At 44.2% G+C, this 26,539-nt stretch overlaps 1 protein-coding gene across 1 annotated transcript in view; it reads left to right on the forward strand.

Annotated features, from left to right (window-relative positions):
- Positions 1–26,539, forward strand: part of LOC124718792 (homeotic protein ultrabithorax-like) — a 903,761-nt gene that overhangs the window by 90,500 nt on the left and 786,722 nt on the right. The window lies entirely within an intron of this gene.

A 26,539-nucleotide genomic window follows, 5' to 3' on the forward strand; every position in this document is an offset into this window, starting at 1 on the left:
GATTTTCATTAGCGTTTGTCTAGGTCCTTTCTGTGTGTTTCAGAGAGCCCTAAGTTTACTTGGAAGTCAGTCTGTGATGAGCTGTTCAGGAAACAAAAAGTGAGTCCGGTCGTCATAGGTAGAGGTCAATCATTGCAATATTAAATTGATGCTAACATGAACGCCAGGCTTGTTGCGTGTGTGTGGTGTAGGGACCATGGACGCAACTTTCTACTTCAAGGTCACACCTAGGCGTCCCAGCTGAGGTTAGGCTTGACGGCCGGAACGCGGGGTTGCTGCGATTGCTATGGACCAGCCTACCCCTGGTGGAGGGGTGGTCCGCCGGGTAGGGGAGGAACCGAGCATCTGCCTCAGCTGCCGCCGCCGCCGCCATCTTTGCGAGATGGTGGACCTCTCCTGGCTGTGGACGAGAAATCCAGGAATCCTCTGCAGTGCTTCTCTCGCGAGTGCAGTTTACTTTTCTCCAGTGGAACGTCGTTGGCAATTGTCGTGCTACGGAATGAACGTATCATCTGCGGCCGTCGTAAACTCTACCGATGGCAAGAAATCTGTGTTGCGTCGTTTGGAGCAGGCCGTACTGACCTAGTACACAGTCTGTTCGACGACAGTTTATTGCTATCTAGCTTTGTATTCTTCAGCACGTTAGCCAGTAGAGATAAATCCTACGAAGTTTATTCAAAACAGTGACGATACATCTGTTGTCAAATATTTTAGTGTGTCTTTACGGATGAACACTGGCATAGTTTGTTTGTGTTTGCAAGCTCTTTAATACTGTCTAATTCATTCGATCTGTTTTCTGTCTCAGGAAAGTAGTAAATATTTTGATTATTAGCAAGATTATAACTGTCTTACAATCCCGTAATCGGCAAATCTGTAAGGGAGATAATCAGCTGTCCATGATAAAATGTTCTAGTAACAAGTGTATCATATGATTCTTTATTGTGATGTGTGATACTCTAGTCTCGTTCCCGTCTGCATTTCCGTGTCCATTGTGGATATTTTAATGTTCTTCTTATATGTGGGAATATGATCGTCCTTTATCGCCGCATACATTTCAGTAACTAATTACTGATTCTTGGCATCCTGTGTTCGCTAAATGATGAGGATTATTATTATTATTATTATTATTATTATTATTATTATAAGTGTTAAAGTAGGGCGGTGAGACGCGGAGGGAAAGATCCCAAGCTTTGGTCTCATTTTTTGTTGCAATTAGTACTTACTACCCCCAGAAAAATCGTTTTTTGTGCCTGTGAAAACGAAAAGATTCTTATGTGCGTATTCCAATGTGTATTTGCTAATTAGGCCTACCTGTTGTGCTTGTATTATTTTACCACCAATCGGTTTGTCATTACCAAAACGAGATAAAATGTCAAGTGTGTGGTAGTTATAAAGAAAAAGGAACTATGCAGATTGCCTCATCAAGTGTTTAACTGGTACGAAATAAAGTGTGGGCATCTAACACATTTGCATATGAACTTGCCGAAGTAACGCAGTGTAGTAAACAATGAATTTAAAGACTTTGTTGCATTGATCTGTCGAAAAGGACACGCAGAATATTTTCGACTTGTTGTTTGGCATTTGTTATGACTGACAGTGCTAGGTTACATTAAAAATCTGTAAACGTAGACTCGATGAAACACGGAAATAATGTGGGATTGTTGCATGATTTTCATTTTTATCGTATCACCAAATGTATGTAACCAATCTTACATCACACAGTAGCTGCAAGAATGATACAGACCGACAGAAAGAGAGAAAATTGAAATGTTTCACTGGAAATTTCGACAACGTACAGTTCATTCGAATAAATCATTTAACGTTCTTCCCTTTTGGTTTTTGTACCAATGGAATCCAAGCAAAACGTAGGGAATGTAAGTTAACAACTACGTGATTATCATTTGTTGTTTGTAATAAAGTGCAAAGCGAACTGTATTGATCGATGTGTTGCAAGCTTTCTTTTTCGATAGGGCCAGACATGGACTATTCGAAATAATTTCAGTTCCTATAAATCTCTCTATTTTGTTGTTTTATTTTTGTCAAATATTCTTTCATTTTTTTCACCGTGTCTCTTTTTATCTTTCTTCTGGTCCTTTCATACTTATTCTTTTACTCATTCTACCTGTGAATCCATCTAATTTTAAGACATTCTGCTGAAAACATTTCTTTCTTCCTCTAACTGTTGTGTATTTCTAATTTTTTTTTCTTTTTTTAACTTCTCGCATCCAGCTTGTTGCTAAAAAGTTTGGTTACTTTGTTGTCTTTCATTCTATAGAAATATCCATGATTCCTAAGATTTTACATACTCTGTCATTAGTTCTCAGTTTCTTGTGTATTATTATTATTATTATTATTACTACTACAGACTTTGGCCAGTTCTAGACCGCTTAGAACCTAAGACTATGGTATAGTCTTTTTCTTTACATCTTCCCAAAACTTTACCACGCCTCTGTTCATTTGACGGCACAGTTGTAGGCCGTGATTTTTGTTATTGGTTAGGAAATTTCGCAGTATTCATCATCAGATTGAAATTTTCCCTCTCTTGTGTGGTGTCAAGTATCCTCAAATGCCTTCTTGTCTCTCTCTTTTTTTTTTTTTTTTTTATTAATTTGGAAGTGAAACTGAAAATTTTCTCGCTTACCTATTGTCATTCATTCTGTAAATCTGACCTTAAACATTAATCTTCTCTTCCTTATTCTTAATCTCCTCCTCTTCTATATTTATGTCTAAATATTCATTTTTCCCCTTCCTGCAGTTTCACATTTGTTCTTTTGTGGTACTGAACTTTTTCTAAGCGTTTCCCCTTTTCTCTTTTCCAGTTCTTGTTGTTCACTCCTCTTATTCGCTCTAAGGCACTGATATCCGTAATTTTCTTATTCTTCTTCTTGTTATTATTATTATTTAGTAATAGATATATGGTATTTATGCTCACCTGATTTAAAATAGAATACTCACCACCTCCTTTCTCTTGTTTCTCTGACTTCAGAGGGGAGGCAGTTGCATGAACACGATACCTAACACGTTACAGTCTCGCCTTTCATGCTATTTAAATTCCGGTTGGAAGATTGTAGGTTATTAGTACGAAGGTCGCAATTTTGATTACGCGTAAACACTTGCGAAGCCTTGCTTATTTTTTGCTGCCTGTCCCGATAATTGACCCAGAATTAGCATCTCCGTCTCTCGTAGTGATGACAGACGGCTCCCAATAACGTGTAGACGGCGTACTCCTATTTAATACGACCCTGTTAACAACGGCCTCGGAATATCGGTTCAGAGGTCACCTCGTATAGTTAGGTGTGGTCAGTTTTCCGCACTGCCGCAATCCTATGTTTAACGCGATTTATTTCTCTCTTTCTCTCTCTTTGTACCTCTCTCCCCCCATGTGCTCCACGTCTTAGGGCAGGGTAGAAGTCAGGTCCCGTATTTTAAGACGCTCACATGCATACGCGGCCGACCGCATCGTTAATTAAATTGATGCATTGCTGCCTAATCGCTTATCGACTCTGTAAATTAGCGCGGTGGCTATTAAATCAAACTGATATACTGGTCGTCCAAATCCCGGGTGTGCCGCCAAGCTTAAGGAAACCGCTGCGGCTCAGGGATCTTCATAACTTACACGCCATTTCGCCCTGCCTCCTTTTTTTTTAATGCGTAGATACACAGCCACGCCCTGCACATAGCTTACCGGGTATTGGAAAAGGGATGTAATGTCGTCCATAGAAATTAAATATTTACTATCGACTGGATATTTTTCCAGAAACGTGCATCCACCAATTTTCATATTGTCTGAGATCGATTTTCTTCCGCTGGAAATCACATCTAATTTACGTTTACCGCCATGTTTCGTGAGCTTTGTTTGAGGAACCTAACTACATCGATGCCACCTCTACCACAAGTAAAACAGTAATTATTCTTTAAACAATAAAAAACTCATGTGTTGTCCTTATTTGGGAATATCGCCTCTTCTTCCACTTCAGCGCCGGATAAAAAAAAAAAATAAAAATCTTCCACCAAAACTATAATGTCTCTGTCCTTCAGGTCTGAGCGGTTTTCAATGTCACGCAAACTTATTACGTCTGTAATACGGGGAAAAAATTGCCGTAGTATTGCTTTCGACACCTCCAAGAAAAGCTGAGATTTATTGTATTGTGGTGAACGAATTTGTTTCGAATTTTTCCTTTTTCTAGTAAAATTTTGTACCTAGTTCTTTTTCAACCTTCAAACTACGTAATTTGTTTTAGCCTTGTTTTGTGACGTACTAATATTGTGCTCTGTTAATGTAACTTGGATTTTTTTTGTAAGGATTTCTCGCTGTCAGAAATTACGTGCTTATTTATCAGAAAATTTCACAGTTTACGAGCATTAAGCATAATATTAGACACAATGGGTAAAATTATTCCTGCAAGTAGCTTACCTTTTATTGGAACAGGTGCTGTCAAAAGAAATTAAGTATTTATGGTTGATTTCTTACTCTTTCAGACTGGTTGTCGACTGGACAGCGGCTGAAAAATTCCGCTGTGGTAACAATTTGAGCGTTTGGTACTCCAGGCACAGAACGAGTAACGGGAACGATATTGAGTGCAAGCCCCATCAGCCGAGGGGAACACTTTGCCTTATCGGTCGCCCTCATAGGTCACGGGTCACATCCAGTCACGACATTTGTTTCGATTTCACGTTCCTGACGACTGCAGTGGAAACGACCGCTTTGGCGTTGTTACTCGTTAACTGTCAACAGAACTGTAAACCGAAATTCTGTAACATCACAACCAAAATCCTCATAATCATATTTTTCAGCACTCACAAAGTATCGTGTTAACGACATTTGTATGTAACTTCTCTACTTTACTCCGTAAAGATGCTTCATGCCCATTTTGTAAGTCACACCTTTTTTCGGACTTTCACAGGGATAATTTCTTCAAATGGGGCCCTGTGCTGAATCGTAATGGATAATTCACCTGGCTTCTGAGACCGGGCAAACAATTTTTTATTAGATATAATGTTTCAGTGCCTAAGCATAAAGTCTAACGCTACTATGGGAATCATTTCCTTTTTTTAACTGTCAGATTAATTTTTTTTCTCTATACATCATAATTCGCAGAGTGAAATAGTATTCATTTACATATATTCTTCAAATTTTATCCTAATTTCACATATAAACCTTCCTCATAATTTTCTCTATACGAATTCTTAACTGTTCAAAGTACGCAACTACCACGATATGTTTTCTACAGATATATTGGATACAATATAAATATACACCGAAATTGAAAAAAAAGTTCTTCGGACGAAATAAATCAAAGCAATAAAAAGTTAATTTATATGAGCTGCGAAAGTAGTATGCGGTAATTTTCAGCGATAGCAGAATATTTCGTAACAACCTACCCCATCGACTTACAATTAACGTTAAAAGTATCATGTGTTTTTCCTGACTTCCACAAGTTTCTTGAGTAATTAACGAAGTCTTTTGAGATCTAGCTTGCAGTATGTCTCTAATACATAGTAGCTCCTGGTGATGAAATGATTCGACATTTAATGATTTTTTGGAATCTCGTCGTGACAAGCACGGAATCATGACAGTAGATTCGTCCGACCATAACAAACTGGAAAACACTATAGGCAATGATGAAAGCGTATCATTAATATTTAGGTTAATTACATTTGCTTTTTTGGGAAATTTAGGTTCATAAATGCTCTCAAGTACTCTCATAAATTGTTATCTTACGTGTTTCTGCTTATGGAATTCACAGCGCACTGTGTACTCCAAGTTTCTCCCATCGTGTAGTGGCTCAAAACATATATATTTGGTGTAGAGCCCCTTATTACATACTATGTTCAATGCAGAGTAGTACGCTTTATTTCATAAGATGTTGTAGAAAGACTGTTGTGGCTATTGTGGAAGGAATTAGACGAAAAACATGCTTGAATTATTGACTGATGTTTCTGCTTATTACCACATAGGTTACATATGGCAGAGCGAAAACAGTAAATTACAATAGGCTAATGTAAGAGATTATAATTAAAATGAAAGTCAATATAAGTTAATCGATGGTAGTGGAATGTAGTCGAATGAAATCAGTCGATGCTGATGGAATTCGATTAGGAACCGAGACATTATAAATAGTATTGCTACATGAGGAGCAAAATAACTGGTGGTTGAATAAGGGAGAATGTAAAACGTGCAATAGCAAGGAAAGCTTTTCTGGAAAACAGAAATTTGCGATCATTAAATATAAATTTTTAAGCTAGGAACCCTTTTCTGAAAACTCTGGAATGTAGGCATGTGCGGAAGGGAAACGTGAACAATACACAGTTCATATAGGACGAGAAAAGTAGCTTTTAAAGTACGGCACTACAGAAGAATGTTGGTGCTTAGAAGGGTGGACCAGATAACATACGGTACTGAATCGAAATAGGAAAATTCGTCTAAAAGAAGTGATCGGTTGATAAGGCACATCCTGGGGCATCTTGGACTAATTAGTCTGGTAATGGATGTGAATTTTTTTAAGACATCAGTCTTCTGATTGGTTTGATGCGTCCGGCCAAGAATTCCTTTCCTGTGCTAACCTCTTCATCTCAGAGTAGCACTTGCAACCTACGTGTTCAATTATTTGCTGGATGTACTCTAATCTCTGTCTTCCCCTACCGTTTTTGCCTTCTGCAGCTCCCTCTAGTACTATGGGAGCTATTCCCTGATGTCTTAACAGATGCCCTATTAGCCTGCTCCTTCTTCTTGTCTGTATTTTCCATGTATTCCTTTCCTCCCCGATTCTTCGCAGAACCTCCTTACCGTATCAGTCCACTTAATTTTCTACATTCGTCTGTAGAAGTACATCTCAAATGCTTCGCTTCTCTTCTGTTCCAGTTTTCCCACAGTGCATGCTTCACTATAATATAATGCCTTGCTCCAAACGTACATTCTCAGAAATGTCTTCCTCAAATTAAGGCCTATATTTGATACTAATAGACTTCTCTTGGCCAGAAATGTCCTTTTCGCCTGCACTGTTCTGCTTTTTATGTCCTTGATTTGTCCGTCGTGGGGTATTTTGCTGCCTAGCTAGTAGAATTCCTTAACTTCATCTACTTCGTAAGCGTCAATCCAGGTGTTAAGTTTCTCACTGTTCCTATTTCTGTTACTTTTCGTAACTTTCGTCTTTCTTCGATTTGCTCTCAATCCATATACTGTACACATTAAACCATTCATCCCCTTCAGCAGATCTTGTAATTCTTAGTGTAGAGGGGTAAAAATTGTAGAGCCTGGCCAAGGTCTGACGATGGTAAGCAAGTGGCTGTACAAATAGGTTGCAGTAATCACGCAGAAATGAAGAAACTTGCACGGGGTAGACTAGAGTACTGTGCTGCATCTTTGGACGAAAGATCAAAACACACAATATTGTGGGTATATCGTAATGGTTCTACCGTTGATGCATGCCTCGCTTTTTTTATTAGTGTTAAGTATAGTATCCTTCATATTCTGACGATGTTATCGTGAATAAATTCTACTAAAACGCTCGTAAATAATTATTCCTTGCTACGTGTCAAATACTGACTCAGCGATGTCGGCCCTCACCGATCCAGCAAGTCTGTGCCGAGAACTCCGCCCCCTCCACCGGCCATCTTCCTCCCCTTCCACCACGCACACACAGACACACGCGCACACACGCAAACGCACACAGGCAGCTACGAACTAGTGTGTGCGTGAGCGCGCGCGTGTGTGTGTATGCGTGCGCCTTGCAAGTGCCGACCTCTCCAAATGTTATGTGCGGGCACGAACCCGTTTACGACAGCACATTGGCGACAAACACCCGGGCCGCTGAGATACGGCGCAAACTGCGCAGGGGGGGGGCGGGGGGCAGGAGGGAGAGGAGCGAAAAAAAATTATAGCGGCCCGGTTATTTTATGCTTATCTCCGGCGGCATTGCTTATTTTGGGAAGGGCGTGTTTGCACGGCTCGACGCCGCTGTTGGCTATCGGGTTAAGGGGAAGGGGTTGGCGCGGGGGTAGAAATGCCGTGGGTGGAGGAGCCGTCACCCGGGATGTGAAGGTAGCCGCCAGCTAGCTCACACCTACTGGCCAGTTCTCCGCTATAAACTATATACGGCTAACGGAAGTCTCTATGGAGCCGAGACGCAGGGCATTTCGTAGAGAGACAAACCGTGGTCGATAATGTTTTTCTAGTCTACATCCCTTCACATTATCCTGTACCTCCTACGAGGGGCCTTCAGTAAATAATGCAACATATTTTTTTTTCTGAAAGCAGGCTGGTTTTATTTGAAATTCCAATACGTCATACTAATCCCGACTCTTTAGGCTACAACACCCTATTTTTCTACATAATCTCCGGCCTTATTCCACCTTACTGGGAAGGCATCTCTGTCCCGTAAGTACCATTCTACTGGTCTACCTCTTGCTGCATCAATACCCTTCCCATCATCAACATATTGTTTCCGGCCGAGAGCCTCCTTCATTGGGCCAGACAAATGGAACTCGGAATGTGCGAGATGTGGGTTGTAGGGCCGATGAGGAACAGTCGTCACGTGGGATTAGCCGAGAGGACTAACGCCAATTGATTTTTTTTTTTTTTAAGGAACTGTCCAATGAGCTCCTCTACGGTGCGCATCCTTCAGTTACGCCTAGGCTTGTCACGGAGAAAGAAAAGGCAGTTTCCATTTTTTCTGGCTCAAATGGCTCTGAGCACTATGGGACCTAACATCTGACACCATCAGTTCCCTAGACTGAGAACTACTTAAACCGAACAAACCTAAGGACGTCACACACATCCATGCCCGAGACAGGAGGCGAACCTGCGACCGTAGCAGCAGCGCGGTTCCGGACTGAAGCGCCTAGAACCGCTCGGCCACAGCGGCCGGCTCCACGTTTCACTGAAGCGCCTAGAATCGCTCGCCCACAAGCGGCCGGCCTCCGTTTTTTCTCTTTATAGTCTTACTTTGAGGAAGAAATTTTGCTAATGTTCGTTTGGAGTACAGCACTGTATGGTAGTGAAAAATGGAATGAGCGAAAACAAGAACAGAAGACACTCGAAGTATTTGAGATGATGAAAATTTAGTGGACTGGTCAGGTAAGGAATGAGGAGGTTTTGCGCAGAATAGGAGAGGAAAGAAATATGTGGAAAACACTGAGCAGGAGAAGGGACAGGATGATAGGACAGCTGTTAAGACATCAGGGAATGACCTTCATGGTACTAGAGGGAGCTGTAGAGGGCAAAAACTGTAGAGGAAGATAGAGAATGGAATACATCCAGCAAGTGATTGAGGAAGTAGGTTGCAAGAGCCACTTTGAGATGAAGAGGTTGGCACAGGAGAGGAATTTTTGGGGGGCCGCATCAAACCAGTCAGATGTCTGATAACTCAGAGGGTCTTGTGTTGGCAGGCGAGAAACGCAGGGGCACATATCTTTTCAGCACGCCAACTGATGGACGAGTATGTTAGTACTAGGCCGCCGGTGTGGCCGAGCGCTTCTAGGCGCTTCAGTGTGGAACCGCGCAACCGCTACGGTCGCAGGTTCGAATCCTGCCTCGGGCATGGATGTGTGTGATGCCCTTAGGTTAGTTCGGTTTAAGTAGTTGTAAGTTCTAGGGGAGTGATGACCTCAGATGTTAAGTCCCATAGTGCTGAGAGCCATTTGAACCATTTTGAACCATATGTTAGTACTACCAACAATGACGTCCAGTTCTGCAGGAGGTGTTTGGTTGCGATCCGTCGAACACGTCGAATGAGAGTGTCCGCACGTTTCACCGCTGCGGGAGTCTGCCTGCCTGTCACGCGGGAGATCGGACTTGTTTGCGCGACATTGTTGCGATGATGACAGACATCTCACCCAACGACTCACCGTGCTTTTGTTCGTTGCCAGGTCTCCGTAGACTGGTTTTCCGCCAAGAGAAACTCAGTGACAGCTCTCTATGCTTGGAACGCACCTCCGATATAGACGCCATTTTGAAGGCTACGTATAGTGCCTCCACCTGTCGGAATTTCATGAAACTGTAGGGGGTGAAACGGGAATATTCCATGATTCCCACAACAAATTCCGTATTTTTTCAACTGAAATTGGCGGTGAAGAAAACGTGTTGCATTACTTATTGAATGCCCTTCGCAGGTACCGGGTGCTTGCTGTATTTCAGTACTGAAAGTAATGTTTCTACTCTTATTTAGTGCCGTGATAGCCGGCCGAAGTGGCCGTGCGGTTAAAGGCGCTGCAGTCTGGAACCGCAAGACCGCTACGGTCGCAGGTTCGAATCCTGCCTCGGGCATGGATGTTTGTGATGTCCTTAGGTTAGTTAGGTTTAACTAGTTCTAAGTTCTAGGGGACTAATGACCTCAGCAGTTGAGTCCCATAGTGCTCAGAGCCATTTGAACCATTTGAACTGCCGTGATACTGTTTGTTACACTCCACTCTGCTTTGAAGGTGGTTCAGCGTTACCTGTTGCTCCGCAAAGAACAGTTTCTCCCTGGTTGGTCCCTCTCTCTCTCTCTCTCTCTCTCTCTCTCTCTCTGTGTGTGTGTGTGTGTGTGTGTGTGTGTGTGTGTGTGTGTGTGTGTGTGTGTGTGTGTCCTGGTACAACAGATACGGCTGACAATCTGTATCTATCCCGAGCCGAGGTATTTCGTCGAGAGTAAAACCGTGATCGATAATATTTCTTTTCGTCTACATCCTTTCGCGTGATTCTGCATGTACATACCGCATGCTTGCTGTGTTCCGGTACTGAAAGTAATGTTTCCACTACCATGGTACTGTCCGCCAGAATCCACTCTACTTTAAGAGCGGATCCGGGTTACCTGTTGCTCCGGAAAGAACACTCTCTACTGGTCGAGCTAATTCTCTTCTCTCTGTCTCTCTCTCTCTCTCTGTCTCTCTCTCTCTATGGTTTCTCTAAAACGTCCACGCCTCTCTTCCTCATTTGCGCAAACGTTGATGTTATACACAAAAATCTCAGGCTGCTTACTTCGTGTATGAATCCGGTTTTGAGGAGTTTGGAGCCCTTTTTTTGTTATGATACAGTTAAAATACATGCTTTTGTGAAATCACGCCAAGTTACGACACGTTCCCATAAACTGCTTTTTGTGACGACGACTGTTAAAAGGGGATTCTGGTCTGCAAATTGTTCGTTGTGTATACAGGGTGAGTCAGGAGGATGGGTACATGCTTTGAGGGGTGACAGTACTCGTGATACTGAACAAACAATGTCAGATGGACGTATGCCCTATTTCGAATTGTTTCCGAGATAGAACACATTTTGTACGTTTTTCTTGAATAACTCGAAAACCGCACCCTCCAACAAAAACGTGTCGCAGTAGAAAATTAAACTACATCAAATTTCCTATAAAAGAGATCCTATTCATTTTGTTTCTCTAGATGTAGCACTTTGAACAGAGCGCGAGAATGTAGAAAAACATGAGCGACGCGCATGTAGTTTTTGTAGGCCAATTTGAGGTAGTTTCCCGACTTGATAGACAACAAGTGTCCCATATCAAACTCTTCGTCGTAATTTGCTCTACACTACTGTGGTACGTTGTAAACAGTGACAATGTTTGATAGTACAGAAAATAAATAATAATGAATATTAAATGTGTTCTATCTCGGAAACCATTCGTAATAGGGCACAAGTCCATATGAAGTTTTTTATTCAGTATCACGAGTTCTATCACCCCTTAAAGCATGTACCTTTGCTACTGACTCACATATATCAAAAAGTCAGTATAAATTTGAAAACTTAATAAACCACGGAATAATGTAGATAGAGACGTAAAAATTGACACACATGCTTGGAATGACATGGGGTTTTATTAGCACAAAAAAAAACACCCCATATTGCTAGACACCTGAATGATCTCTTGCGCTAATCGTTTGGTGATGATCGTGTGCTCAGCCGCCACTTTCGTCATGCTTGGCCTCCCAGGTCCCCAGACCTCAGTCCGTGCGATTATTGGCTTTGGGGTTACCTGAAGTCGAAAGTGTATCGTGATCGACCGACATCTCTAGGGATGCTGGAAGACAACATCCCACGCCAATGCCTCACCATAACTCCGGACATGCTTTACAGTGCTGTTCACAACAGTATTCCTCGACTACAGCTATTGTCGAGGAATGATGGTGGACATATTGAGCATTTCCCTTAAAGAACATCATCTTTGCTTTGTCTTACTTTGTTATGCTAATTGTAGCTATTCTGATCTGTCGGACATTTTTTGAACGTTTGTATTCTTTTGGTTCTAATAAAACCCCATGTCATTCCAAGCATGTGTGTCAATTTGTACCTCTCTATCTACATTATTCCGTGATTTACTCCGTTTTCAAATTTATACTGACTTCTTCATCACCCGATATATATACAGGGTGTTACAAAAAGATACGGCCAAACTTTCAGGAAACATTCCTCACACACAAAGAAAGAAAATATGTTATGTGGACATGTGTCCGGAAACGATTACTTTCCGTGTTAGAGCTCATTTTATTACTTCTCTTCAAATCACATTAATCATGGAATGGAAACACACAGCAACAGAACGTACCAGCGTGACTTCAGACCCTTTGTCACAGGAAATGTTCAAAATGTCCTCCGTTAGCGAGGATACATGCATCCACCCTCCGTCGCTTGGAATCCCTGATACGCTGATGCAGCCCTGGAGAATGGCGTATTGTATCACAGCCGTCCACAATACGAGCATGAAGAGTCTCTATATTTGGTACCGGGGTTGCATAGACAAGAGCTTTCAAATGCCCCCATAAATGAAAGTCAAGAGGGTTGATGTCAGGAGAGCGTGGAGGCCATGGAATTGGTCCGCCTCTACCAATCCATCGGTCACCGAATCTGTTGTTGAGAAGCGTACGAACTCTTCGACTGAAATGTGCAGGAGCTCCATCGTGCATGAACCACATGTTGTGTCGTACTTGTAAAGGCACATGTTCTAGCAGCACAGGTAGAGCATCCCATATGAAATCATGATATAGGTGGAAGAACATGGGGCCCAATCAACACATCACCAACAATGCCAGCCCAAACGTTCACAGAAAATCTGTGTTGATGACGTGATTGCACAATTGCGTGCGGATTCTCGTCAGCCCACACATGTTGATTGTGAAAATTTACAGTTTGATCACGTTGGAATGAAGCCATACTAACGAAACTAAAATGAGCTCTAATATGGAAATCAAGCGTTTCCGGACACATGTCCACATAACATCTTTTCTTTATTTGTGTGTGAGGAATGTTTCCTGAAAGTTTGGCCGTACCTTTTTGTAACACCCTGTATATGTGGAGAGAGACAGAGAGAGAGAGAGAGAGAGAGAGAGAGAGAGTGAGTGTGATCTTTCCTAAGGACAAATTAGCGACAGTTAAGAGGAGGGTCAGGAAGGCTGATATGACTCGTTACTTTTTGACAAGGGTCTGCGGGCTGGGTGTTTCCTTAGCCCTCCCAACGAACTCTTAAAGCTCTGCCATCATACGAGCACGGCGCGGCCGATGACGTATCTTGAACAATCGTAGGAGGCCCGCCGTGTGACGTGGCATCACTCAAAACCTGCCGCTATCGCCGCCGCTTCCTGCTTCCCTTCCGCCCGGCAGTCGTTGGCGGGAAAGATACCGCGGGCATGTGTCAGCTCGCGAGCAGCCGATAAACACGCGCGGCGACGCGAACACTGCACCTGACGATGAGTCAAGGCAGAAACGTCTCCGCTCGAACAAAAGTACATGTTACTTGAAATCGGTTAGCAACGATGAAGCAATACTCACGCAATCTTGGCTTTCACGGCCGGTATTTACTTGGGTTAAAACTTCCATAGCACAAGTCACGAACTGACGAGATAAAGTGGATCGAGATTTTTAAATGTGATTCTGATGATGGCTGTGGCCGAAACGCATTAAGCTGTATATTTTGTTAAAAAATAAAAATGTGTAAATAGCAGTCAAGGGGGACAGTTTTATTGAAATGTACGCCTGTTCCCTTCTGGGCATTGTTCAAAATAACGACGTTCATAATCGTGGAAAAGTCTATGGCGACGCTACATAGACTGTCTCACACACTGTGCTTGGCATCAGTAACAGTTCAGCTCAGCTATTCTTACAGCACTGAATCCCAGTTGCTTCCGTTTATGAAGAATAGTTAAAAACACTCTAAGACTGAAATTCTACAACAGCATACAAATAACGAGAAAATGACTGCTCAGACGGTAGGAAATCATTCAAGCCTTCTGGAGGCTGCTCGAGGGAGTGGTCATAAAGCTTTAATTATCACCTTGAAAAAAAAAATTAAAATTAAATAAAATAAAGTTAGGTAAGTAACTGATGAAAACTTCTCGGGTGTTGGCCGAGTCATGGCATCGTATTGTCGAAACGTGTCGACGAGTTTTCTACCAGTCACCTTCAAGCCAAGTGTCGGGACCATGTCCAATTCGTTCCTGTTTAGTTTCTGAACCACAAACTACTTCTGTTAATGTCGCAGCCGATGTGGAACTCAGCTGGAAATAGCTGACCCGGTTGAGAAGATCGTTATTCACTTTTAATACCACTGTCCGTTTGATGACCGAATAACAGAACCTATTTGTCTATTCAAAAGGAAACATGTGTCCTTCATTGATAGCTGACCGTTGTGGCCGAGCCGTTCTAGGCGCTTCATTCTGGAGAAGCGCCACCACTACGGTCGCAGGTTCGAATCCTGCCTCGGGCATGGGTGTGTGTGATGTCCTTAGATTAGTTAAGTTTAATTATTTCTAAGTTCTAGGGGACTGATGACCTCAAATGTTGAGTCCCATAGTGCTCAGAGCCATTTGAACCATTTTCTTCCTTCACTGATGCTGCGCTCTCCCACCGCAGACTTGTCGATTTGGCAGAGCCGAACGCTCCTCACTCATTCTGAGCAGCGCTGCAAGATGCATGCCGCATTCCAGCGGTTATAATTAACTGAACGTAAATCTGGTACTTCACCTGAAGATGACGAGCAGCAAACTCGTCGAAACGTTGCGAGAAGACAATACCACGACTCGGCTGTTAACCTCAAAAGATTTCATTAATAAAATTCGCCGATAGAGAGTCCTTTTCCGTAAAGGTAATTACTTTTATTTTGCTTTCAGTTGCGGTACAGACTGGAATCCCCGCGCCCAAGTACAGTAGCACGTCTCTAGGGGAGTAACATTGTTTCTAGAATGAGATTTTTCACTCTGCAGCGGAGTGTGCGCTGATATGAAACTTCCTGGCAGATTAAAACTGTGTGCCCGACCGAGACTCGAACTCGGGACCTTTGCCTTTCGCGGGCAAGTGCTCTACCAACTGAGCTACCGAAGCACGACTCACGCCCGGTACTCACAGCTTTACTTCTGCCAGTACCTCGTCTCCTACCTTCCAAACCTTACAGAAGCTCTCCTGCGAACCTTGCAGAACTAGCACTCCTGAAAGAAAGGATATTGCGGAGACATGGCTTAGCCACAGCCTGGGGGATGTTTCCAGAATGAGATTTTCACTCTGCAGCGGAGTGTGCGCTGATATGAAACTTCCTGGCAGATTAAAACTGTGTGCCCGACCGAGACTCGAACTCGGGACCTTTGCCTTTCGCGGGCAAGTGCTCTACCAACTGAGCTACCGAAGCACGACTCACGCCCGGTACTCACAGCTTTACTTCTGCCAGTACCTCGTCTCCTACCTTCCAAACTTTACAGAAGCTCTCCTGCGAACCTTGCAGAACTAGCACTCCTGAAAGAAAGGATATTGCGGAGACATGGCTTAGCCACAGCCTGGGGGATGTTTCCAGAATGAGATTTTCACTCTGCAGCGGAGTGTGCGCTGATATGAAACTTCCTGGCAGATTAAAACTGTGTGCCCGACCGAGACTCGAACTCGGGACCTTTGCGTTTCGCGGGCAAGTGCTCTACCAACTGAGCTACCGAAGCACGACTCACGCCCGGTACTCACAGCTTTACTTCTGCCAGTACCTCGTCTCCTACCTTCCAAACTTTACAGAAGCTCTCCTGCGAACCTTGCAGAACTAGCACTCCTGAAAGAAAGGATATTGCGGAGACATGGCTTAGCCACAGCCTGGGGGATGTTTCCAGAATGAGATTTTCACTCTGCAGCGGAGTGTGCGCTGATATGAAACTTCCTGGCAGATTAAAACTGTGTGCCCGACCGAGACTCGAACTCGGGACCTTTGCCTTTCGCGGGCAAGTGCTCTACCAACTGAGCTACCGAAGCACGATTCACGCCCGGTACTCACAGCTTTACTTCTGCCAGTACCTCGTCTCCTACCTTCCAAACTTTACAGAAGCTCTCCTGCGAACCTTGCAGAACTAGCACTCCTGAAAGAAAGGATATTGCGGAGACATGGCTTAGCCACAGCCTGGGGGATGTTTCCAGAATGAGAAATTTTCACTCTGCAGCGGAGTGTGCGCTGATATGAACATTCTGGAAACATCCCCCAGGCTGTGGCTAAGCCATGTCTCCGCAATATCCTTTCTTTCAGGAGTGCTAGTTCTGCAAGGTTCGCAGGAGAGCTTCTGTAAAGTTTGGAAGGTAGGAGACGAGGTACTGGCAGAAGTAAAGCTGTGAGTACCGGGCGTGAGTCGTGCTTCGGTAGCTCAGTTGGTAGAGCACTTGCCCGCGAAAGGCAAAGGTCCCGAGTTCGAGTCTCGGTCGGGCACACAGTTTTAATCTGCCAGGAAGTTTCAACATTGTTTCTGTTCTTCCACCAGCGCGCTACGTTACCTGGGCACGGGGATTTCAATCTGTACCTCGTCTGCAGTCATGTACCTGGAAACAAATGAAAATGAAATGCGATACTTTAATATTTCTAAGTGATGGTTCAAATGGTTCTGAGCACTATAGGACTTAACATATGTGGTCATCAGTCCCCTAGAACTTAGAACTACTTAAACCTAACTAACCTAAGGACATCACACATATCCATGCCCGAGGCAGGATTCGAACCTGCGACCGTAGCGGTCACGCGGTTCCAGACCGAAGCGCCTAAAACCGCTCGGCCACACCGGCCGGCTTTTAAGTGATAATTATTACTTTGTGACTGTTCTCCGTACAGTGGTCGTTGCAGGTAGCATTTGTGAACGCGGGAACACGTCAGCCTCTAGTGTGTGGGTGGTGTATTCCGTGCAGGACACGGGAGCACTTTGCGCCGGCCGACATTACGCAGTGGCGTGGCGTGCGCTCGCATCTGGTGACGCGCCGTGTGTGCGTCTGGTCTCCGCTACGTCTGCCGCCGCCGCCGCCTGCTTTACTGCGGTCACGTGACGCGCGTGCGTAAGCTGCGCCGCGGCGCGTGCGACCTGTGGTAGGCCGCCGCACGGTGGACACGCACGCCCACGCGATTCGTGATCCGCGATCTGCCGCGTCTCACCGGCGGAAGCCAGCAGCCCGCGTCCGTGAGGGACTCGGTTCGAATCCCCGTCAGACAAACGTCCGGCAGCATTTGACACATTTTCGCGGGTCACACTAGCTCCACTGTCGGAATTTTCTCGTTCCACGATCGTAGCATGCACTTATCCCCATATACAGCTGTGTCTGTATCCAAGAAAGATACTCCATGGTGTCTAGCGGAGGGTATATGATACTATGTTTGCGGTTTCTAATGTACAAACCGATATGAGAAGGAACGAGCATGGAATGACGAGGGAGAGAGAATGGTGGACTCCCGCATTCGGGAGGAACTTGGTTCGAATCCCCGTCAGACAAACGTCCGGCAGCATTTTACACATTTCCGCAGGTCACACTAGCTCTACTCTCGGAATTTTCTCGTTCCACGATCGTAGCTTGCACTTACCCCATATACAGCTCTGTCTGTATCCGAGAAAGATACTCCATGGTGTGTAGCGGAGGGTATCTGATACCCATGTTTGCGCTTTCTAATGTACAAAACGATATGAAAGGGAACGAGCATGGAATGATGAGGGAAAGCGAATAGTGGACTTCGGTTTAATGGGAGAGTTGTAGGGAAATGTGTAGCTCGTCTTCTAAGGAGACCGTGTGTAAAACATTTCTGCGACCCATTCTTGAGTACTGTTCAGGTGTTCAGCGTCAAAGGAAGACCCCGAAACAATTCAGAAGCGTACTGCATTATTATTATTTTACAGTAATTTCGATGAACACTCAAGTGTCACGGACTGCGAGGCCCCTCCCGCCAGAGGTTCGAATCCACAAAAAATGGTTCAAATGGCTCTGAGCACTATGGGACTCAACATCTGAGGTCATCAGTCCCCTAGATCTTAGAACCACTTAAACCTAACTAAGGACATCACATATATGCATGCCCGAGGCAGGATTCGAACCTGCGACCGTAGCGGTCGCGTGGTTCCTAGAACCGCTCGGCCACTCGAATCCTCCATCGGGCATGGGCGTGCGTGTTATTCTTAGTATAAGTTAGTCTGAGTAATGTGTGTCTAGGGACCGATGACCTCAGCAGTTTGGTCCCTTAGGAATTCACACACATTTGAAAATTTGCTAGTTCTCTTATGTTCTCATTTATTCGGTGGACACGGTGAAAGATGATTAAGCTTCTATGTTTTTTTCTTTATTGTTATTTGGCTGGCAGCAGTACAGCAGTATATTATGCTCTGTAGCTGAGAGCATCAATGAAGTATACAAAAATATTTTCTAAAAAATATACAAAAATGAAATGTTAACCTTTTTAAATTATAAAAACCGTTGGTTGTACGCTGAAGATTTTAAATAGAATACTGTTATCAGTTTTGAAAATAGCCATTTGTCAATAGATTTGGTTTTTTTTTATTTTTTAATTTTTTTTTGTTTTTGAAAAAAAGGAGCAGTTGCATTTACGGCACATGAAAAGCAGGTGAGATGGGATTTTAGAGGGGAGGGTTTTGGAAACGATGTGAGACGGACTAGTTGGAGTGGAGGACCCCGAATCAGTCCTAAGTAACTGAGGGATGAAAGGAAGGGACGTACAGTTGAAGCTAGAAAAGTGGGTAGATGTCTGCAGAGATTTCGAGGTCAGCTGGAAAAAGATGGATGAAGTTGCGCTGGAATAGGTTGTGGGGAGTGTGTGAGTGGGAGGGTGGGTAAACGGAGATGGGGATTTCGGGGGCCCTTGCGTGTGAACAGTAACAGGGTTGGAGATGAGAGAGGGAACGATTGGAAAGGCTTGTACCAAGTGTAGCAAATCTGAATGCGTTCAGTATAGAAGACAAGAGGGAGCAAGGATCTTAAAATCAATAAGTTCGCCCAGGATTGGAACAGAAAGGTAGATTAGTGCTTAACGTCCCGTCGACGACGGATTTATTAGAGACGGAGCACAATCCCGGATTATGGACGTGTGGATGGGGCTGGAGTAGAAAAGTGTTCTTGGCCTTCCGCAGGAACCATCCCGGCATTCGCCTCAAGCAACTTCCCGGGAATGGCAGAAAACAGAAATCTGGACGACCAGTCGGGGAATCGAACCGCTGTTCTCCTCAATAAGAGTCCAGAGTGTAAACTACTGCTCCGGGGGAAGGGGAGAAGTGGGCCCGGAGAGGAGAGCGCTCTGCAAGATTTGATGGGAGTGATGGAAGTGTGGCCGCATCGGATATTGTAGGTGACGGTAGGAGCCCAGTTTGGAAATGCCGAGTTCGCAACAGGAAGTGACGGGAACGGAGTGGTGGTCAGTATTTCACAGGCTGGTAGGTAGTGTGGTGGACGGCCAAGGTGGAGTAGCCGCGGCGCACCTTCCCCACGAATCACCGGCGCGGCCGCTGAGGCGCGCGTTTATTTATTTACAGGGGCGCGCGGTTCGCTTCTTCCGTGTGACGCATGGCCGCTCGTCGCGTTTGTTGCCGTTGGCGTGCGGGGGCGGCGGCGGCTGCTCAAGGGAGGCGGCCAAGACTCATGGCGAGAGGAAGGAAGAGGGATGGAGGGAGGGAAAGGGGGAGGAGAGAGGTTTGGACCGCTGCGTTCTGCGCCCGCCTCTGCGTGCGATACGCGGCCGGGGGGCAGAGACGCGGGATATTGTTTATACAGCGACACCCAGCTGCCTGCGTTCCCACGTGATCCTTCCGACGCGGAGCAAGTGAGCGCTCTGGCGAAAGAGCGCCGCTAACGTCCCCACTCCACAAAGCGCGATGTGAAGCCGCCGCGGATACCGAAAGAAACGTGTTATTATTACTTTTGCCTCCAGGACATTGAATGTTAAACGATTATTCATTCCTTACCTATTACCTCCTTTTTTTCTCTTCCCAAAACCTCTTCATTCTTTGAGTGTCTTGCTGTTTCTTTTGCACTATCCATATTTTGCCTGTTTTCTTGTTTTCTTTTACTTCAAATTTTGTGTTCATAATTTTGTTCCTGAATTTATCTCTTTTATTTACCATTCCACCACTGATTCCTGCTTCTTGTAAGTATTCTACTTCTTGAAACCATTTTTTAACTGTTTATTACATAAAAAATCCACTTTGTGAGTCTTATGTTTTTCATTCTATGTATGTGGCCACAGAATGTTAGTCGGCGTTCTCTGATCATGACTGTGAGTCTCTGTGTCTTTTCGTATAATTCTTTGGTTGGTCTCTTCATCCATATTCCGTCTCTGCCGACTGCTCCAAAAATGGTTCTCAGGAATTTTTTCGATGTGTTTCCTTTTTTTTCTGTCTTTGTCATGCCTGATGCTCCGTTTATGGTCGTTTCCGATACGTAGAGTGATTCTGGTAGTACAAACATATTGTAATGCCTGATTTTAGCGTGCCGGCCGGAGTGCCCGTGCGGTTCTAGGCGCTACAGTCTGGAGCCGAGAGACCGCTACGGTCGCAGGTTCGAATCCTGCCTCGGGCATGGATGTGTGTGATGTCCTTAGGTTAGTTAGGTTTAATTAGTTCTAAGTTCTAGGCGACTGATGACCTCAGAAGTTAAGTCGCATAGTGCTCAGAGCCAATTTTTGAGTTTGGCGTCTTCAAAATTTCTTTTATTGTGTGTTGGATGCTTTGTTTGAGTCTCCCACTCTGTTAACCTTCCGTATTTTTTGTACATCGCTTGGTTGCTGTTCTCTCCTTCCGTGTAATGAGTTTTCTCATGTAATAGCCTGAGAACTGTTTTAGCCGAGACTACACGCAAGTTCAAAAATGGTTCAAATGGCTTGAGCACTATGGGACTTAACTTTTAATGTCATCAGTCCCCTATAACTTAGAACTACTTAAACCTAACTAACCTAAGGACATCACACATATCCATGCCCGAGGCAGGATTCGAACCCGCGACCGTAGCTGTCGCGCGGTTCCAGACTGTAGCGCCTAGAACCGCTCGGCCGGCTTCACGGAAGTACTCCAGTGCTTCTTGTCTATTCTTGCTGAGTACTGGCAGGTCATCCGTAAATGCCAGGCATTTATTATTATTATTGTTATTGTTACGATTATTATTATTGGCAGGACTATTAGCGAATTCTCCCAGTAAATGGAAGACGTTAAGCAAATAACTTAATCAACTTTTCTTTACGTTCTTATTCTTGTTTCAATATGCTTCCATTCTTTGCGGGAAGGCTTGTTCATGTTCTTCCGAGCAATTTGGCCCGTACTGTTTTTGTTTTTGGTTGTTCTGATGTTAACTTCCCATTTATCTAGTTTGTTTCTGAAGGTGTCTTTAAAATTTCGGTTGCTCTTATTTTGCGTTTTGGTACTTCTAACAAACTACATTCAGCCAAGGTGTTGACTCCGTAAGAGATGCTACTTAATCTCTTATTCATTCGATTCGTTTTTTCGTGAGGGTGCACCTTGAGCAAAACACTATTTTTTATCTTTGCTTTTGTATGCCACACACGTTTCGCTGAACCTTCAGCATCATTAATGGGCTTTTATAATCTTTCTATAAAACATGAAATCATATCTTCAGTAGTTATAAACATATTAATTTTAGTTCTTAAAACATTATTTACAAATCTGAAAAACAGACAAAGTTTTGTATGTATACCCTGTTACCACATGCTGTGGTTTTCCTTGATACATACAAAACTTTTTCTGTTTTTCAAATTTGCCCATACCATTTAAGGAACTCACATTTGTACGTGTGTAAGTACTGAAGAGCATTTTTCCTGTTTTAGAGAAAGACATTAAAAGCCCACTGAGGACGTAGAAGCTTCAGCGAAAACTCTCTGGTAAATGAAAGTAGAGAGAAAAAAATGGGTTTCGGTCAAGGCGAACCCTCTGCAGAAAGAAATGTATTTCTAAGCAAACACGGCTAGAAGAGCTTCAACTTCAAGGTTACTGTTTCCTTTCTGTCAGTCGCTTTTCTGGTATTCTGTTGAGATGAGCAAAGAAATTCATCTTCCTTTTCTTAATACTAATTGCGGTGTATGAAAACTTTTCTGTTGTTTTGATTGATTGTAGCCTGTTACCGTCTTGGATATATATTGCTCCCAAGATTTTCCTAACGGTCTTTCTCCCTTCCGTTTTGATATCTTCTAGTTCATGTTTTCTGTCTTTTTTTTTAGAGGTTTTGGATCAATCCTAATGCTTTTTTAACCTTTTGGAGACGATTTTATTGTGAGATGTTTTTCAAGGCCTGTCGGTTCGATGAACTCTCAGAGGTACTTAAAGTACGGAACCCTGTTGATTTTACCGTATTTTGTTTTCAGGCTCGCGATTTCTGTCTTTGAACATAAAAATTCAGTTTTCTCGTATGAGATTTTTCTGCGCTTTCTTCAAGTATCTCGAGCCGTTTGACGGCAGTCTCTTCGTCCACTGTAAGTATCTACAGGTCTTTCAGAACGCCGAGGTATCGTATGTGGAAGATGTTTTTGGGGAAGGACAGCAGGATTGGCTTCCAAAACTCACGTTTGTTATGCTCTTTCTCCCATCCTTCCATAGCCTTGTTTAAGACGACGTTGGTGTTATTATTATTATTAATTATTATTATTTTAGTTTTATTATTATTTGTCAATAAGGCCATTAGGACTACATAAAGGACTAAGAGGTGGACGTTTGCCTCCATATTTCTTTCATTCCCTTTCTGTGCCTACATTTCTGTCTTCAGACGTTGTTGTCTCACTCTACTCCTACGGATTGTCCTCTTGGTTAACTTTCCATTTGTGAATATCACACCTAGACATCTTTTGGAGTAGTTACTGCCCAATTCAGATGACTTTTGATCTTGCTAATTCATGTCATCATATCTGTTTTCGCTTTACTGCTGTTGTCAAAGAATTGGACAGTTGGTTTGGAAGTTTGTCTGTGTTCATTCCTTTAATGTGCGTTTTCCAGTGCCACTGTGCGCCGCGTGACCCAAAAGTCCATTATCACTTCAGAGTACTTCACGGAATAATGTAGACAGAGAGGTTAAAATTGGCATACGTGCTTGAACTGGCATTTATTTTATTTATTTATTTTGAACAGACTGTTATTGAAACAAGAAAGTACGCAAAATAACCAACAGATGAGGCCTGTGTTTACCAATTTCTGTACTAACAGGTGAGCGCCATTAAACTGTAATCATCATAATAATCTCTCCGAATGCGAGTCTGGTGCACCCACATTTAGGTTTTTAGAGGACGATTACCTGCTCAGGTAGGCAGTGGAGAAGGATATAACTGACTATAATGAGGGAACCAACGGAGTATTGTCTCGATGGGATCTGTGTGAAGCCAGGCCCAGACTAGCCGCACGGGTGTTCGAAGGGCCATACGTACGAGCGTGAACTTTCGGACAAAAGCGGAACTATCTTTTTACTCCCACACAGGACTGCAGTACTATCGGTGAGAGAAATAGGAAACGAAGCTGACAGCGGCAAAGAAAAATATACAGAGAAGGCGGAGGTAGGTACTGCCCTGCAATACGAAATATTGTACAACCGGGAGGGCTGTGTGCTGACACATGCAGCTCCGTACCACATCCTAATGACGCCATTATCTTAGTGTGACACGGCTGTTGGTCGGTCCCAATCGGCCCTTCCGGACCAGAATGTACAGCTTTGATTTGCTGCTTTTTCTTAGTGGACAACACGGTCAACCTCTCGACTCTCATACCCCTCCATGTCACAGCCAAATGACGGCACTAGGCAGAGGATGACGCGGCGGTCGGTCGGTCCCAATCGGCCCATCCGGGCTAGAATGTACTGCTCTGATTTGCTGCTTTTTCTTAATGGACAACACCGTCAACCCCTTGCCAATCATCCCCCTCCATGTCACAGCTAAATGGCGCCACTAGGCAGAGGATGACATGGTGGTCGGTCGGTACCATATGGGCCGGAGTTTACATTTATTACTTTTTCCTGGTGGACATAACCGGCAACCTCTTGGCAATACATCGGCACCTACCTGCAACAGCCTTCAACATTGTCCGGCCATAATTGAAAACTGTTTTGCAGATGTGCTGCAGCAATTTTGAAGGTAGCGCTATTGCCGTAAAATACGACGCGCGTAATAGTACCTTTAAGAGATCAAGCGACGCGAGCATCAGAAGGAATCGGTGTTTATTCGTTGGAGCCGCGCAGCCGTTGGCGCCGGGCCGGTTCGTTGCGCGGAAACGTCGTTGCGTGCCGGTGTCTGCGAGCGCTGTCACTGGATGATGCATCGCATCCGCCGGGCCGCGCCGCACTGTGCGACCAGACGGCACCAGACGAAACGAAACGAAACGAAACGAGACACAGCGCGCCACATGCGAGCATATTCGCATGACGCGCTCGGGCCGCCTGGCGTCGCTGGCCCGTGGTCGGAATCTCGTGGCTCTCTTCTACGCGGAGTCTTTCTAGTCTCGTGCTCCGAACTACAGAGGCACTGCACGCCACCTGGTTCGGAAACTCTAAGCCGCGTCGGAGTACCGCGGTCTGTTACCAGCCTGCTCTCCTTCTAGCTTCAGGAGCTGCCGTACGCTACGAAGAGACCTTTCAGTTTTTCCTTCCCCCTTATTGTTATTTCATACCCCTCGACCCATATGGACCGAGTGCGGGGTGCTGTCAGCGGTACTATATTCTGTTCAGCCAAGAGCATTCTTAAAAATATAACAGAGAGAGAACAGAATATGAGGTCCGTTTTCTTTTTAAATTAAATATAATGACGGACAGCTGAAAGGACGAGAAATATATACAGTTCGAAAAACACGACTGCAAAGTGCTGACTTTCTTCTATGAAAACGTACTAGAGTACTGTACATTTGCTCAAAATCTTAAGTACCTGAGTTAGGTGAGAAGTATTGTGGGAGGAGAGGATATGTTCCCTAGAGGTGAGGGGTGTGAGACAGAAGCGTGTGGTAGGTGGGGAAACTATGGAAATGAAAGGTAGGAGTTGAGGCAGATAGTGGGAATAGTGATAGTGAGAAGTTAAGGGTGTGTTAGGTAGAGAAACTATGGAAATGATAGGTAGGAGTTGAGACAGATAATGGGAATAGGAGGAGGAGGAGATTAGTGTTCAGCGTCCTGTCGACGCCGAGCTCATTAGAGACTCAGTGATTCAAATATGCCCTCCGGTTTAAAACGATTGCTGTTCTCCATGCGGCTTGCATTCGCAGTGAGACTCGATCATTCCTTGAGTCAGATATTATGCAGCCCGTGCAACGTTGCACATTTAATTCTGATTCCTACACAAGCTGTGAACAGTAATAGACTACAGTTACAGACATTTATTATGATTCCTTCATCAAAGTATGGAAATTTAAAGCAGGTACGATGCGGATGCCAGAGGGAACGCACGCCCGCCAGCGCCCATCCCGAGCCTACCACGCAGTTCTGCCACGCACTGTACACCCTCACGCATGCACGCAGTCCGGCGCAGCTGTGGCCCGTTTAAAACGCCATTCGCGGCACGAGTTTGCCCACGTGTATCGACCGCCACGTGGGACGAATTGCCTGTCCTCCACAGCGCAATGACGACTGCGTGGGTGCCCGTCTAGCGGCTTTCTGCCCCGTCCGCTACACGAGTGCACGCTTCCCAGTCTACACGGAACAACTAATCCGGCAGCAACAATCCGAAGCAGTTGGCGTTTGTGTGTTACTTCGTAATTTCCGCGTACACCTACAATATTCCACATTGGGATCTGCGCTGTCAGAAAGAATGTTTGTGCCCTTCTTTCCTTTCGCCAATTACTGAAATCGTAGCTACTGCGTTTTCATAGTGCATCCGAGACCTCTTTTCGTAACCCCTTTCCTAATACCACTTCTGATTCGTCGAGGAAATATTCCAATATATTTCAAAAATCACGATTTGGCTCAATAGCTGTGTGTTAAACTATCAAAAGCAACAGTTTCCAACAAACAACACACCATCCTCTGGGTTCTACATGGAGTGAGAAAGGCTGTAATTATGCACAGTGATCGTTTAGCAAAACCAATATCTTCCAGATATTGTATATACTTTTTATCTGCATACATAAAAGTTCAGCTCGCGTATATTTGCATTTGTAAAACTCGAACAGTAGTCGGTTTATTGACCTGAAATTTTGACACAATACTGAATTTGAATACTCGAGTGTCTTTATATAACTGTTTTTTAATATATATAACACACAAATATATATGTTTAGTGTGTAAATGGAAACGTTCTTGCTAAAGATCGTGACCGATTTACTTAAAATTTTTATACGAGACTCTAATGAAATAGGAAGGGACATAAGCTCTATATTTTCA

This window comes from Schistocerca piceifrons, chromosome 10, assembly GCF_021461385.2.
Source record: "Schistocerca piceifrons isolate TAMUIC-IGC-003096 chromosome 10, iqSchPice1.1, whole genome shotgun sequence".
Taxonomy (NCBI): Eukaryota; Metazoa; Arthropoda; class Insecta; order Orthoptera; family Acrididae; genus Schistocerca; species Schistocerca piceifrons.